At 33.9% G+C, this 16,633-nt stretch overlaps 1 protein-coding gene across 1 annotated transcript in view; it reads left to right on the plus strand.

Moving 5' to 3' along the window:
• Positions 1-3,183: 3,183 nt before the first annotated feature.
• Positions 3,184-16,633, plus strand: part of LOC118202605 (LIM/homeobox protein Lhx9-like) — a 111,785-nt gene continuing 98,335 nt past the window's right edge. Inside the window, exon 1 of the mRNA XM_035374782.2 lies at positions 3,184-3,542. The gene's annotated coding sequence lies outside the window, so the exon portion shown is untranslated. The remainder of the gene's footprint in view (positions 3,543-16,633) is intronic.

The following is a 16,633-nucleotide window of genomic DNA, read 5'->3' on the forward strand; positions in this document are numbered from 1 at the left end:
TACAACTGAACCCTTCTTCTTAATCAAAACAAGCTGCAATTAGCAAACAGAAACGAGATAAAAAACGAATAAAATGTATTAGTGAATTTCCGATATATAACTCTTATCTCAAAACTACGCTTTGAACACGAAGCAAACATGCTCAGACTCGGTCATAGTTAATAGAACAGAATTTAGGGATTCCTAAATCACAACACATGTTCCTCGATGTCCTTTGGGCATTTTGATGATTTTCGCTATAACGAATATTCTGTTGGTTGTGGGTGGAAGAATGAAAATATTTTCGAATAAAACCAGCTATGTTTTGCGCAAAAAAATAAAAATAGCGAACTCACCTCTAACAATGGTTTTCAATTCGCAAATTAAAAAGAAAAAAAAAAAAGATTCCTTTTTAAATGTTTTCTCAACCTGAAATATTAGTCGTTCGTACGGGAAAAAGTGGGTAATTTTTCAAGGCACACTACTGAAAAGACCTACAATATTTTAAAGGAAATATTTTCGAGTTTCTTTTGCCTATTCAAATTTTCTTTGTAAAGATTTGGGGAAAACATTTGTGTATTATTATTATTATATATATTTAAATACATGAAATTAATTGTTAAATGTAATGTGGAGTTATTAAATGGAATTCAAAAGGACGTAAAAAATAGCACACAAACATATTTTCCCGTTATGACTTTCAAAAAGTTTTCCCGCCCTGCTTCACACACAATTCGTAACTTCTATCCTAACTGAACAACTAGTGTATTACTGCAAAAATATCGATAAATGAGCAGTCATTGATGTTTTGATAATTTGCAGATGATCATTACCTTGCATAAAATGCAAGCGAAACTGTCCTCGATTGCTTTTTAAATAAGGGCTTTTGATCTTTCATTTATGGGCAGTATTGACTGTGATTTTTATTTAAGAACTTATTATTCAAAAGTATGTGAAATTTGTGCTGCTAAATTGTTATTTTATCGACGAAAATTTTCTTATTTTGATAAGCAGAAACTCTATTTATTTTGAATACGTAAATTCTCTGTCAAATTCATATTTTAAAAATTGGAAATTTATGCTAAACCTAAAAACTAAACCTGTGCTAAACCGAATCCCGGAGAAGAGATGACTGTAATTGTCTGCCCCTTCCATAAGATTAGGATTATTCATTTATGGCAAAGCACACGAGGGCTATCTGCCTAAAGGGAGGGATGCCTTCGTGGAGGACTTTCTAAGGGAACTGGCTCGTATACACGTTACTCACGGGGAAAACCACGAAAGCGCCCATGCAGCCAGCCCGTTCGCGGGATTCGAACCTCGGACCGAACTACCAGTGTTCAGCGTCTTACCGCTCGGCCGCTGGTGGGCCCCCTTCCCATAGGAAGTAACGGTAGTCCACCTATTAGGTGCTTAGACAATAAAGTGGCCACCACTACCGGACTTAGTAGTAGCCAAACCTTAGCTGGCTAAATGTTCGCCAATAGCGAAAAAGAATATGAATTTCGAATTTTTTAAATTTTTTAAATTCGAAAGAATTCGAAAAAAAATTCAAAAAAATCGAAATATTACGAAACACCAGTCAAGATTATTCTTTTTGTTTAAAAGAAGAAATTAGAGTATCAGTGGGATTAAAATGCCCGCAGTAAATTATGTAAAATATTGGAGGCTAAAAATCATGTGTTTCTAAGTAATGCGATGAAAAGTGCAAATTGTGTTTCGCAGTTATTTTCGAAGAATTTGAAGAACACACCTGCTCAAAATTAGTATTTTTCTTCTATTATTAATCGGAAACTTTGAAAACGTTCTTCCTGCAATATTTTGCGAAAGATTTCAGAGCACCATTGAAAGTACTTAATAAGAAAATAAGGAAATATTACTTATTAAGGAAATTTTAAAAGAATCACTATTACTGCAATTCGTTATTGATAGATATAAAAACGTTTTTTTCTTATTTATGGAAATTATCTGTAGACCACTTTTTAAAAACCAAAAGAAAAATTACACTAGTCCATTTGGAGATACTTCTCCAGTTAAATTTATAGAATGTTGATAGAGGACTGAGTTAAAAGTTAAAAAATTTTTAATATGATTTTGAAATTTTGGGATAGATCAGGATATTAGTTGAATATATGATGGTTAGTTTTTATTGCACCTCGACGTAAGTTCTTTCCAATATATTTTTCTGAAATGATCGTTTAAGCAACACCAGTGATACATGAAACCATTTAACTTGTTTCTTCTCTAAGCTACTAAAAAATAAGTGTCAGCAGTTTAGTATGTAAGATATAAGATGACAATTATTGATTACTATAGCCAATTTTTTAAAGTTTTTCTTGTCAAAGTTTGTGATAATTAATTATCTGACTACGGATATCGCGACTGTCGGCGGCCTGGCAAAATTTTCAGGTCGGCTCTGTAATAATAGCTGCTAGATTAAGAGAAAACTTAAAAGCAAGATATTCATGTGCATTTTCTATACTTTCGTTTTTGAAGTTACACATTAACTATGAGCGTCCTATCATATGTCTAGTTTCTTCCGAGATACTTGGGAGGGGTTGTAAAAAATATCTCCACTCAGATCTCATCCATCCGTCTACTTTCCAAGTAAAGCGGCTTGAATCTGACATGCTAGTTAATTCTTATGATCTCAATATTTGAGGGCAGATACAACAACCGATGTTAAGACTGTTGCAAAATGAGACGCTCTTTTTTACCCTTTTCCAAAAACTTTTTAATCTTTCTTTCTTGTTTTCAGTTAAAGGTGACCTGGTCTTCCTTATTTTGCCAGTGTATCTTATACACGTTCTATTATTTATTCATTCGTTCTTAATGAAGTATTAACTTGTGGGCTAAAGGTGATTCAGTGAAGCAATTGTTTGCTACAAGTTTAAGAAGCCTTTAAAAAATAATGAAGATTTGCTAAAGCGATAGTCTGGAATGTTGGTGATGCGTATCTTTACTGCAAACATCTTTCTGATTTAATTTATGTATATACCCTCAGATCAAAGATTATGACGGAACGGAGATGGGAGGGCGAGGGTGTCGAGAGAAGGAGAAAAAGTCAAAAACGGATGAAAAACGAAGTGAAAGCAAAAGATTAAAAAATAACATTCATCCGAGAGATATTGGGGACGCAGTGCGTCGTCGCAGCAGAGGCTCTCTCGCCTCCCCACCTCATTCGTCGCTATCTCCGCCCCTTTATGTCGCGAGGTCTCCACCCCCCGAAAGATTAGCATCCCTCCGTCCTCCCCAGCATCCCCGCGTGCCACGTGACCGTGAGGAACAAGGATCGCCAGTCATACAGAACGCCTCTCCAGGCTATCCGCGGACCGAAATCCGCCGAGGAACAGGTCTCCGGAAACGGCGGGTCGCCCTACGGTCTCGCGCTGGCTCAGGTGGTTGGTTATCTGGTGATGTAATAATTGTGGCCCAATTAAGGGAAAGGGTTACCTTGTGACGTCAGAGTACTTCTAACTGATAACCGACGGGAATCCCAAATTTGCAACATCTCTAAAGGAAAGCAACTTTTTTCTTCTTCCTTAAGAAGGAACAATTAATGGGTAAGTCACGTTTTCATATTCTGCATAGAGTTCAAGAGCGAGCAGAATTTCAACGTCTTTTAAGAAAACTAAGATATGCTCAAGGCCGAAAACCGATTCTTTTGTATATATTTGCATTTTTATTTTAGAAAAGGCATTACACTTTCATGCATTATATCTCATTTCAGTTTTAGAAACATTTTACAGCAAAACATTCTTTTGTTTTTAATGCTTCCTCGAATTCTTACCATGTGCATTGCACGCCATTCGTAAATTCATACATATGACTGATTTTAACAATTAGCCTTACACGTAATTGAATAGATATCTCATTTAAATTTTAGAAATGTTCTAGAACAAAACGCTTCTTTGTTTAAAATGTTTTCTCGAATCAATGATTTTTGCATACCATTTTTCGCCTTCTTACTGTGCGCATTGCACGTTATTCTTAAATTCATAAATAGGTACCTAATACTTAAGTATTGACTTTACATGTTGTTGAGTGGCTGTATTTACTCAGTCTGTTTAGCAGTAGCACTTCTAAATCCAATCAAATATCATAATAACAAAATTCCATGTACCTACATTTTTTTTGCTTCTTCTAGGACGAGGTACGACTTCATACTAGTTATTAAACAAATAATGGTAAAGTGTTTGTGACCGAATGATTAGGTGTAGTTCTCAGTAAAAGACTTTTATTTGAAATTATATATTTATTTTAAATTACTACAAAAAGGCACTTGCTGCCAGAGACAGATTTTATAACTTTTTTTTTCACTGGTCAAATATTAATATTTATTTAAGTGTGTAATTTTAGGGATTGGTCTGCAGTTTTTTTAAAAAGAAATTCAGAAAAGAATAACAAGACATCTTAAGCACAGATTCATAAAATATTAAATTTCTTTGAATTTGATACGAAATTAGGAGCGACTCGCAAAAAACTGATACGAACATTTTAAAATTCAAATTTTATCTTACTATAATGGAATATCTGCATCATTTAAAAGGCTGTGAAAGATCAAATGAATGATTTACCGCCTGAATTCACTTTAAGAGTTGATTTAATTTTCGTACATTAAAATTTGCTTTAGCCTGAGTTTGTGATCCCACAATTTTATGATTTAAGATTAGGAGAAAAAAATCTTAAAACAAATGAAGAAATATTTCATGTTTAAAACTAGGCAGAAAAGCAACATTAAATTAATATAGATTTTGAATAAAAACTTTGAATTTTATTTGAACGAAATTTTTTAATTTTTTTATTTATTGGAATTTATTTATTAAATTCTTGAATAGATTTTGAATAAAAGAACTTACTCAAATTACTTTTTAAAGCAGTATACGTATTTTATTTCCTATGTTAATCTTGTAATTTAAATATAGTTAAAAATTTTTTGTTTAAAATGTAAAACAAGTTCGCTTTGTATTTTAAGATTTTGAAATAATTTCGGCTATATTATATTTTTATAATTTTAGTCTAACGATAATTTTATATTTGAAGCTAGAATTTACATTTTCATTTTCACGAAGCGTGCAGAAAGTAAGAACTTTACTGTGACATGAAGCGTTAAGAAAAAGAATTATTATCTGACAGCAGTTAGGCACTAAGATATATTTTCTGCTTAATCACTGTAAGAACATTAGAAATAGGTTTTAGGTGATTTAGTTTTTCATTTAATAGTTTTTTACAAAATTTTTCATTTAGCAGTTTCATGTCAAATTTTTAGTTAGACACTGGAAAGGAACTTGTCAGTATTTGTACAGGCTAAATCTAGCGAATGTGAACAGAATCAGCGATGAGCGAGGTTTCCGCTCTTAATTTGTAATGTTTGTGAAAAATTCTACTCCTCATTTATAAACAGTTTTATCTCTAAAATTTTCAAGTAATATTATTTTATTTTTGTTTTTAAACGATACCAATATAAAAGCTTCAAAGGTACTGAAGCAGTAAAATTTAAGAAAAACATTTAAAGCACTCAAATTAATATGGTTAAATCCATTTCTTGGTCTGTACTTACTTATTTTCTTGAAAAGGCTCTTCTAGATCTAACCAAAATAAAGCTAGCTTTTTCTGATTTTTACACTGAACATATTTTTACTTTGGCACAAAAATGCATGACAGAAGAACAAATTTTTGATTAATTGAATTCATCGAAGGTATATTTAATCTATTTATTTAAAATTTTTATTTATCAATATTTTTTCAAAGAAGAGCATTTGTAGCTAAAATGTTTTCTGTAGAACCTTTTCAAATAATTCAGAATTTAATTAATTAAAAAAATTAAACAAATTTTTAAGTTTAATATTTTAAGTACAGTAACTAACGTTATTTTCTATATAAGATCATTACTGTCATATATATACTTACTGTAACCGCAGCACGTCCCGAAGAAGAATAAAACTACATGCTAATTATTACAACCCTAAAGCCTTACTAGGATAAGGAAATTTTCAAAAATCAAGCAAATGTAAGGAACGACGTAAAAATTCCTAACAAACTGCAATTTAGTTGTTATAAAAATTAAAACTGAGCACGCCATATAATAGACTGTCGAATATTTAATTTTTGAGATTTCGAAATTTTAGTAGCTTGTCGAAGTCGGAAATTTTTACAGAAAATGCTGTTACTGTGAAAAGAACAAGCTAACATTAACTCATAAAGCCATCTAGATTTTCAAAGACCTTTGACACTGGTATGAAGTTTACCAAATTCTTTCAATTTTTATTGCGAGTTAATTAATACACATTTGCCACACTTTTGTTGAAAATTGTTATAATTTTTGCTTTAAGAGTTGTAGGGTATTTATCTGAAGCTAACCAGTTACTGTGATTTAGGTGTTTACTATCACTTGTCCTTTCCGTTTCTTCCAGAGAGTGTAAATCGAGTTAGAGAGGAGGATTTACGATAATTTTGGATAGTAAGACAAAGCGTGTTTCTGCCCATCGTTGCCACGTTACGTAGCTGTGATAGGTTTATAATTATTCGACTTCACGTTTTGCTGCCGACATTTAAATTTGATACAGCGGTTAGAAGTGTTTCGAGCCAGCTTAGTTCAAAATTTAATTGTGTAGTCTTCTACTAGCCTACGTTTTAATTTTGACTGTTATTTTAATTACATCGCCACAAGTGTGCTTTGAATCCTGTTAGCACAAGAACGTGCATTTATGTCCAAAGTTTGAATTTAAATAAGAAAGTTTATTTTAAATCCTTTCCAAGGCTCTGTACTTTAAATTTCAGACACAGCGATAATTACCTTCTGGATAGGGTTGGAAACTAGTTTTGTTCTCCCAAAGCGAGTCAGGCTCTATGAGTGTTCAATTTAATTGGTTTTTAAGTGGATTATAGGATTTTCATATAACTTCATTATTTATGTAATTAAGATGCAGTCATCAAATTAAGGGAATATTTAATTAATACAATGCACTTTTTCCGTTTTGAATTAGAGTTGACTTCAGTACACTTTTTACGATGAATTCAAATAAAAACATAGAACAGAGGTGTATTTCCATTTCTATGACCGCCACTTTCTGGGATACGATTTGGTGGATGACGGTTTTACGTGTTTAATAGTGTCTGCTATGGTCTACGTAAATGACACAGACAAAGGTTTTTCATATAATATTAGTGCTGATAAATCATTTATGTAATAGGAGTGGTGACGATGACTATTAAGCATTGATAAGGTTTGCACGAGATCAAGAATCTTTTGTGAAGATAGAAATAATTAACGTGGAGATTATTATATTTGGCTAGAAATTGTTAAGTAATATTATATAATAATTTTATACTCCTGGTCTTAAATAAATATTATTTTTATTCTTAGTTAGTAAATCTAACTTTGATGTTGTACCTGTAAATATTTTTTGTCCACTGTAGGAGAAATCGTACTATTTCGTAAAATACAGTAATTCGCCGAGTGAGGATCTAGAAAATATTTTTACATGCATTCTGCATACATGAAAACAAGGGACAGGAATTTTTAGTCTTTGATTTTAGATACTTTAGATTTAAATACCGAAGCGAGTGATGGGAGAGGTTTTTTTTTTCGGGGGGGGGGTTGGAGTGGGGATCATTTATGTAGAGTAAAATAATTGCTGTTTTAGTAACTGATTTTGTTAAAATATCAAGGTCTGTCCTGCTTTGAAATGTTTAGTTTACCGAGAAAATAGACTTTAGTTTATCTTTGAGAAAGAATTCCAAATGTTGTTTAATGTAATTTATTATATTAATTTCAGAAAGCATAAAGCAACTATACGTGCCGAAGCACATAACGATTAAAAGTAAAACTGCTAGAAAATGTTAAAAGTTATGTTAGTCGATCAAACGTTTTTGTTTTCTGCTTCATTTATTTTGAGACCATACACATGTGATGTATTTTAATATACGTGCCAAGTTTCAGACAATTTTAACAGTGTTGTTTCGACACGAGTCCGATTGCCCGTAAGTAAATTGGCTGGCTGCATCTGATTTGCTTGGCCTTTCTTGAGCATTGAGTGAATCCAAGCTAATTTCCTGTGTAGTTCCTGAAGGAATCCTTTTTTAAAACAGTTAGTGTTTGTACTGTTTTGACTTGAATAAATGATCAAATAATCTGAATAGGTAACAATATTCAAATATTTCGAACCCGTTTTTAGTAAAATATAAGTAGATTAATTTCGATTGTTTGTAATTGCTAGAAAATATGCCAACGAGTTACTAAAAAAATTATTAAACTATTATGGTGCTAACAATGTTTGAATAAGTAGTAAAAATATCGAACATGCAGCTAAGCATAAGGAAGTTAACGGACAACATGCTGAGCTATAGGATACGGATCTGATGTGATTCTTATTTGCATAGCTAACAAACAGACTCCGTATTTTAAGGTGAGCTGTTTAAATAGGCTTTCGTAGTTTATATTGATAGCTAACTTTTATGATTAAAAATATTTTGAAATAATAGGTGGCGCAAAATATTTTGTTCCGAAAGTCGTTTCAACTTTTCATGAAACGGAACTGCTGTAATAAAAATGTGTTTCTTATGTTGCCCCATATGTTTTTGAATGTGCTTTTGTTCTTCTGTGTCATTTAGATAAACTACTATCAGTTTGAAAATGTAAATTTATAAGCATGTATTGCACTTTAATTCCAAAGAATTAAAAAAAATAGCTTATTCTTTTTTAAGCGGAGAGGATCCATTAATTGTACCTTAATCAAGAACATACACTAGCCTTAGTAGCCAGATACAAAATTTCGAGTCACGGGGGGAAGTGCCAAAATCATCTACTATTCTCTTTATTTTATTTATCTATCTATTTATTAAGCTATTATTTATATATCTACTATTAAGCTTTTGGAGAGTATACATGCATATGCCATCATTATTTGAAGTTCTTGGTTATGAGAGCATATTCAAACACTCGGTGAAATGATCGACTTAAATATGGCGCACTGTTTATGACAAGAACTTTATTGCTGTATGGATATTATTCCAATTAATTGCAGTATGGTTCTTAAACAGACAATATATAAATCTTTATAAGCAAACATTTGATGTTTGTCCTCGCTCGCTGCCATGACTTTTCTAACCATTTTGTAACCAATTTCACAAAACTTTCTTTTTGAATTTACCTGTAAAAAATGATAACTATACAGTTTGCTTTATTTAAATACTCGACACTGAACTGTGAATTGTTGGTTGTTTTGCTATGGTTAGTGTTGTGTTCGATGTCAAGATTCCTGCAAGCCTATTTTCAAATTATATTGATGAGTGCTTATGGTCATCCGAAGTTCTGTATATCTCGCAGAGAATTAAGTCATTCCTCGCGAGCGAACTTTAGTGGTGATTATGCACTAAAGTCAATATTAGCGCATCTAGCTAATAATTGAAAGATCCTTAGTTCGATTGTCGGCTGGATGAATTTTACCTGTTGAAAAACGGGCGCGACAACCTGCAGTGCCTAAATTAAACTGTGTTGCACGCAAATTCGCCATTACTTGGATTTAGCTGAATAAATTTGTCCTTCTGTCCCGTCGCACCTTGCGTAGGGTTGGGATGTGAGGAATAAGGCATTCCTATGTAAGCACTTTTGGAGAAGTGCAATTTTACCCTGTTCCTTAGATCCTCAACCCACATATATATATTTCCGATTTATCAGGACGAAATTATATAATTGTTCTGGAGAGTTGGTGTAGAAGAGGCTATTTTTTAATGATTTAGTAATGGAATAATAATAAACAAATGAACACATAAGTTAAAGAAGTCATAAATTAAAGAATTACATAAAAAGCCGCAAAATTAGATATTAAGAAAAAGAGTACTTCAAAACTTTCAGTTACCCACCATTGTTTCTTGATGTCATTTTGAGCACCACTTTTGAGTTAACACATCCAGCTATAGCAATTGGAAGAACCGTGGTTCGATTCTAAGCGAGGGTACAGTAGATTTTTCACGTTTTTTTGCACCAAAAATGCTCGATTCTATTTACGCTATAAATAATTAATTTATATTTTCGTTATGTTTATTTGGTTTTACATAAAAGTAACAATTTTGATTCTGCTTTTTATTTAATTTATTATGAAATAATCACAATAGCAAGGTGAAAGACATGCGCACATTTTGTAACTATATCAAAAAAATAAATCTATTTTATTAAAAATTTTGGATAAACTTTTATTTAAATTTTTTGCTTTATATTGCTACAATGTTTGAAATTTAGTTTTAAATGCTTGGCATTCGTGTAAACTTATATCTTTTATTTTTGATATTCGTTGTGTGCCAAGGTTACAGAGCTCAGAAAATGTACGCATAGCTTTTGGTAAATATTTACATTAAGTAGGGCTGAACTATCTACTTTTTACCTTACCAATATGTGGCCCGCGAGCGACAGTCATATTTATTACAATAATTAAATTTTTCTGCATTTTTATGTTTCATAAATTTAAAGTCTACTGTTTTACAACGTTTTGTTTTATTCAAGTAAAGACAGAGTTTCGTAGATCATAAATCATCCTTCATTAGCAAGATTTAGAGATTTTCGAAAAATTGAAAAATGTTTTGCGATCTTGATACATTTTCATGGAAATTGCTGTTTCGGGGAGTGAACCATCAGCTAACATTATAAATCTGCAGTGTGGTATCGTTTAAGAGAATTGTACAGTCAGGGAAAAAAATCAGCAAATTTTACACTACTCTAAAAAAAAAAAAAAAAAGCATTTTGTGGTCGAGCATCATCAATAGTCATTTACAAGTAGTTTCAAGAATCTTCACTACAAAATAAATACCTGAAATTTAGAAAAAAAATGAAGGATATAATACAGCGCCATTCATGTCGCAAAACTGTTGGCTGCTAGAAATTTATTAATTTTTATGTTAGAATTCATTTTGCCTGATATTAGCAATTTATAGCTAAAAATGGTAAATTATTTTCGCCACCCCCATTTGGAAAAAAAAAAAAAAAAAAAAAAAAAAAAAAAAACCCTCTTCTTACAAAGGTGACCTGCCATAAGAACAGGTGCGCCGAACCAGGATAGTGGTTAGTGACTCTGACTAAGGTAACGAAGGGCCTGGATTCGAATCCGGGAGAAAGTAGGGGTTTTTGTAAATATATAGTGTCCGTGCAGCATGGGATCACTCTAAATATATCGTAAGCCGAAAGTCTTTCGAGAGCTTTGGTGGTAGGGAAAGAGGGGTAGAAGGCCTTTGGACCCGTCCCCACCGGGTGCTCTCTCTCTCTCAAAATTCAGGTCGGAGCTAAGTCGGGCTGCCACCTGTATGGTTCTCAAGGCTCTTGCCAACGACAGACGCATTTGACTCCTTGTCACCATGAATGTTGTGGGCTTGTGCTGACCATTGTCAGGTAATTGATTGGTAACAACAGATTGGTTACAACAGTATAACGATTTAGATTGGTAACAGCAGTCAGATTGGTAACAACAGGATAACGACAGGTGGCTTACTTTAATACCACTTTAGCCAACAGGGTTGCCTTTGGTTTTGAGTCTGAATCCCATCATACACCCACCTGACGGTAAACTGTGAAAAGAATTTTGTTGATCCTGTGTGTTGCCAGCTTTCAAATGATAGAATGACTATAAGGTCATTTTAAACTAATAATTATACAGAATACAAGAAGAACACCACCCCGACTCTGCGTCGTCACCTTGCTGAATTTTGATGGCGAGCTATCTACGATGCTTTACTACTCGTTAAGATGGAAAAAAAAAAACCGTCTTTCAACGTGGCAACCTAAGATCAAAAAAAAAATAATAAAGTAAAACTCATATGGAACAGAAATTTTTCAAATTTCTCCCAATACCACAAGGCAAAGAGACATCTCTTAGCAAAGCTGTCAGAACAGAGCCTACGTACCTCAATAACCAAACGGGTTCAAATATGGGCTCAACGAAATATGAACTGATTACTGAACTTAAAAACTGATGCACGATGAACCCAAGAGCTGAATAAGAATAGTGATAACGAGTAACTAGGATCTCTATACATCTCCATAACACGACAGGGCTTTTCTACGAAACAGAAACACCAATTTCTCTCATTACCAGCCCCGCTTAACATGTTCCTCAAATCACCGAAATCAATTCCCAATAAAGAAATCGGACTCTATCATTTTGTATATAGTTATAACTTAAGGTATCTTATTTAATTTAACTCTCTTATTTACGGGTTTGGCCCAGAAATTTTAAAGTCCCCCAAAATATCATGAATAAGAGGTATTTTCTTGATTATGATTCGAAATGAGCACTTTGTATCTTGTCTCCTTTCCTTCCAATATGCATCCAAAGCATCAATCGGATAGATAAAGATTTAGCAGAAAATCTCATGTATAACGAATGGGAAAGCCATCCTTCGGTATTTTATGTCCATAACCCTTGGAAGGTTGATATGTATTCCAATGCTTTTCAACTACTACTTCCTAATTAATGTAAAATTATCTTATGAGTTTTCTGTATTATATGTGTAATAGGCGCGTTCAATAATTGAAATAATATTTATCAAATTATTATAATCAATTACCGAAATAATTATTCAATCTATTATTGCAACCTTCCCCTAAGAAATGAACATAACTTTATATGTATTTACAACCTAAGCAATAGTCTTAATGTTATAAGGTATTTCTCCCGCCTTCCTAATGTCTCTACAGTGGCGCCCGAACTTAAAAGGTTGTGGATGATGACTCTCCACACTCAGGATTTGGCGATTGGGTACCCTAAACCCCCAGTCGCCCTATAAAAGGGGAGTATATAAGGTTATTCCCCCGCTCTCCTAGAGTGCCTTCGTGGTGTAATGGTTCTTCATGCTGGGCCGGTATCCCGAGATCCGTGGTTCGATTCCCGGCGAAAGCGATTGCTCATTTTTCATATCTTCTGCTTCCAAAAACCTAATGTCTCTAAAGTGACACCTGAACTAAAAGGGTGTTGGATGAGGTTTCTCCACACCCATAATTTGGCGATTGGGTCCCCTGAAAACCTCAGTCGCCCTTTAAAAAGGGGGAGTATATAAGGTATTTCTCCCGCCTTCCTAGCGTGCCTTCGCGGTGTAGTGGTTCTGCATGCTGGGCCGGTATTCCTTAGGTCCGTGGTCCGATTCCCGGCGAAGGCGATTGCTAATTTTTCATCTCTCTTGCTTCCAAAAAAATCCTAATGTCTCTGCAATGTTGCATCACAAAGCTAGGTTCATGCTTCTGTAAGATTGACCCATTAATGCCCATGGAGGCTCTACTGTACATCACAGTGTACTCTGAATAGTGATCAAATACAACAGCCTCCGTCCCATAAAAATAGCGGACGCGCGGAGCGCTGTCTCATCCAGTAAATTATCAGTTTAATACCCCAGTGCCTCAAGCTTGTAAGTTTCGCCAACTGGGCGCTCGCGAGACCCCTGGCAAGGTCTTTTCTCTAGGACGGTTAGTGTGAGGGTTTACAGGTTTACTATATCTGTAAAATCTCATACTGATGTTCTGGTGTCCCCCCATATTTTCACCTGTCACCCGTGAATGAAAAACATGGATGGCTATCAGTATTGATTATAATAAATGAAGACCTTAAGTTGATGACTATAGTAGATGAAGTATTGATCGTAGAATGAACTATTGATTATAATAGTAGATGAAGACTGATGATGTTATATGAAGACTATTGACAAATGTAAAAAAGGACTGTTCAGAAGCGAAACGGAATCACTTGAACGTCTTTTTATAATCTGTTTTTAAAGTATAATGATGACTATCGAGAGATACGACATAGTCTTCGGGACCACATCAGTGCATTCTTCTGGTAATGTTGCATATTGTACATTTTTGTCTAATAATCTGGTAATGTAATAAAAGTTAAAAACGTATAATTTCTTTGCATTTATTTATCCTGTGATCCTTTGCATCCTGTGAGGTTTAGTGTGGAAATGCTGCCAGTTTCTTTAGTTCTGATCATGGCTCACAAGTGATGGGTAACCTGTTGCGAGAATACGGGAAAAAAAAAAAATCTATAATGGGGTACTTCGGCCAAAACGTTTGTCCAGGCGTGTATTGTTACACTAATCCGTCACTATCCTCGGGGGTTAGAGTCTTTTGATGTTGCCTGGTTGTTGAGATTAGGAGAACATACAAAATGATGGATTCGGTGCAATATTAAACATTCGTGCAAAATTTGAGTAACTGAAATTTAAATGATAGAAATACAAATAGATGCGTAAATTACTGATAGGATTTACTAATATTAAATGGATTTAATGATGAAAATGAATTCAATAAAAAGGTTAATCGATAATCTGTTATCAAGGTAAAAACCTGCGTTTTTTTCCCTTCTCTTTGTTTCAAAGTCTATGCATAATTCTTGATAAGTCTGCAGGGAATTTTAATGTCCTTTTTTAAACTTCAATCTGTTTTGTACGAGAAGATTCATTTTAAAAACCTGATTGGTTCACTCTCCTGCAAAAGGATAAATTTCATTTCAAGTTTCATTGAGAAATCTTGTTTGAATTAACAGCGTCTGTTTCATCTTTATCCTTTACTGTTTCTTCGTTCGGAATTGCGATAAACTCTGTTAGCTTCTCCAGTGTCAGTTTCTAATTAACAAAACACAATTCCATTGCTTTGCTTTCGCCTGTAAGCAATTTCCTCTTGCGTTCTGTACTAGGGCTACTTATATGAGCTACTCGAATGGAGACTGAATCAGCCTGAGACAGAGAATTTTCTGAAGCTTTCGCCTGTAAGCAATTTCCTCTTGCGTTCTGTACTAGGGCTACTATATGAGCTACTCGAATGGAGACTGAATCAGCCTGAGGCAGAGAATTTTCTGAAGCTTTCGCCTGTAAGCAATTTCCTCTTGCGTTCTGTACTAGGGCTACTATATGAGCTACTCGAATGGAGACTGAATCAGCCTGAGGCAGAGAATTTTCTGAAGCTTTATGCAAATCATTACCTCGACATATATACTTGTAAGCATGTTTTACATCAAGAATTTATTATGCTTTCCATCCCGAAAATGTGTTCTTTGCATTATTACTGTTTCTCCCCCCCGACAGAAACGTATAATTTTAAAATACTAAAAAAAAAAAAAAAAAAAAAAAAAAAAAAAACAAGATCTTTACCGATATTTATGCTTCGAAAGTAGACAAACAAATGAATTAGCAGACCTGGATCAAACAATATTGATAAAAACAATGGGTATTACAGATTCCGGGGCTGTTTCGCGACAAAAAGTAAGGCGAACTGCTTAACATGTTTGAAACGGCGCTAATTAAATATGGTACTAACTTTTACGAAGTTGGAAAGACTCTTAACAAGGAAGGATAATCTTATTAGTGTATTCCAAGATTAACGTATTATTGAAAGCGTAGCTATTGCAAGGGAAAATAAAACGATAACGAGTTACGCGAGTTAGCAAAATGCTGGTGAAATATTTTAAAACTTTCTTTACCTTATTAAAAAAGGAAGTCCATCTGACAGTTGTGATTTATAGCATACAGAAAGTTTTTCTTTCTATCTATTGTGCGTAAAGTGTAACGTCGTAAAGCACAACCATAAATAAACATCGCGAACCATCTAATCCAGTGAATCCATCACCGCCATCATCGGCTCTTCATCATTGGCAGAATCGTAAATTACTGACAGGAGGATGTGATGGCAGGGCAACAAAGCAGCCCCTCTTCAAACGTCGAATCCAATGGCCTGTATCATCAGCTGACAACAACAGGTCCAGGCTATTGACGCCGCGCGGAGTTACGGCATGAGAGCCTGCTTATCGGGTGATAAGTAGTGAGGCATAAACGTCAACTGAAGGCTTCTAAGAAGTACGTACGGGATTTTGGGAAAGATAGCGAGCTGGCCTTATCGAACGGTCTGCCTCGCTCTATGTTTACTGATGTGTCGACTATGTTACAGCTTACTAAATGGATGGTCCGAGGAGGAAGGGGGTTTGTTGAGCTTGGATTCCCGAATAGCCCATATGAAAAGGTTAGGAAACATGCCCTGTTGCTTAATGTTAATGTAAAGCATTCTACCTCACGTTCATCATTTTTTTCCTTAACGGGAGAAACGGGGAAACTTCACGAAATAAATAACAGGGATAAGCTCAAATTAATGCAATTAAAAATTTTATAAATTTAGTACTCGGGCATATAAATGAAGAGCTGAATAAAAAAATTTTTATTTGTATTTCGGGAGAAATCACGTCTGAAACTGTACTACGTATATTAGCAATTATGTCAAAAGTTATTAACACTGTTTTTACTGACTTAATTTAGATAAATAGTAAATGACAGAATTGTGTTCATTTAGTTAAATAAAAGAAGTTGAGTTAAATAAAAAAAGTTTTGAGAATTGTAAAGGTTTAAGAATTACTAGAGCTGTACGCAAGTGAGGCAATTTAACTTTGCGTGATAGCTGCACATGCCCCTTCTGTTGCATACACACCTGTGATAGCCGCACATACCATAAGATTATATCGAATATTGTCTGACTGTTAGACAATGAACACTCAAATATTCCATAATAGTTCGTATATATTGAGGTGATAGTAGTAGTATATATTTGCATTTATATCAATTTCAAATTTAATCATCTATATATGAATAACCATTATCTATATGAATTTATTTTTGAATTTTATCGAAA

The sequence above is a fragment of the Stegodyphus dumicola genome, chromosome 9 (assembly GCF_044657685.1).
Source record: "Stegodyphus dumicola isolate Sdum_Otavi_A_Nest chromosome 9, ASM4465768v1".
Taxonomy (NCBI): Eukaryota; Metazoa; Arthropoda; class Arachnida; order Araneae; family Eresidae; genus Stegodyphus; species Stegodyphus dumicola.